This window comes from Antedon mediterranea, chromosome 2 (genome assembly GCF_964355755.1).
Source record: "Antedon mediterranea chromosome 2, ecAntMedi1.1, whole genome shotgun sequence".
Lineage (NCBI taxonomy): Eukaryota > Metazoa > Echinodermata > Crinoidea > Comatulida > Antedonidae > Antedon > Antedon mediterranea.
Window position 1 is genome coordinate 17,215,622 of NC_092671.1, and position 1,139 is coordinate 17,216,760.

The window sequence follows — 1,139 nt, forward strand, 5'->3', positions numbered from 1 at the left end:
ACGTGCGGATACACTCGATGGTGGCGCACTACTAAGCGTTTTACCAGAGCCATTTTTGGCTCTGCGTTTTACTTTGTGTTATTTTGGAAAATAGCTATTATTTATTAAAAATCTTAACATATACACTTTTAAACATTAATAATGCCATATTTTGGTATAAGGTGAAACTCTACCTACCTAGGATCCTAGATGATTTGATAGCTTGAATTGCATGTCCTCTATTTTATAATACTGGGTAACTTTTCTACAATAAAAATAATGCTTCTTGATTGGTTGAAAGTAGTTGATGACGCGCTGCCTCAACTTTCTCATCTCTCTCTCTCACTGCTGCTAGCTCAGCAGGAGGAGGGCTGCTTCTGCTGAAAGCAGGATTATTTTTGGTAGGCATATAGCCTAGGCCTAGTAGGCTTAATAGGCCTAGATAATATAAAATATGCCTATTTATGCTTAGAATTGAGTATACTGCTGATAAGCATACTACATGGTTACATGTTTTGATAAATGCATTATTCGTCTCGATGATTTAGTAGGCGGGTTTATTAAAATATTCTAGGCCTAGACCTAGCCTATATAGGTTAGGGGTTAGGCTATGACTATGATGAGTATGACTCATAACATGAGCTAGCTAGGGCCTAGCCTCTATGCCTACTTAGGTAGTAGTAATAGATAGTAGGCAGGCTTAGCCTAGCTAGCTAGGCATACAATCTCCTCCAAGGAAGGACATTACAACGTTGAATCATTATCACTGACCTACTAAAAAACAAATTATATTAGGCCTAGGCTAGGCCCCTAGCCTAGAGGCCTTGTTTTAGCGAATGTGCCAATTTCAAGGACTTGCAACACTTGCTTGCTAGCTAGGGCCATACTACTTAGGCGAGTACTGACGTAAGTAAGGAATCGAGCATAGCCTATATAATTAATATATGGCCGTAACAATTAAATTAACATTATCATAAAGGATAAATGTATAAAACAATTTATCGAATTGTGTGTTACTGTTATATGTGACTGTAATAATATGCGATTATGAATGATACTGTTCAACTGATAGATCTAGGAGATTGACAATCTGAGTAAAATGGCGGCAGCACAGGTGACGAAATCTTCGATCATTTATCGAAAGTCGTCTTAATATAAAA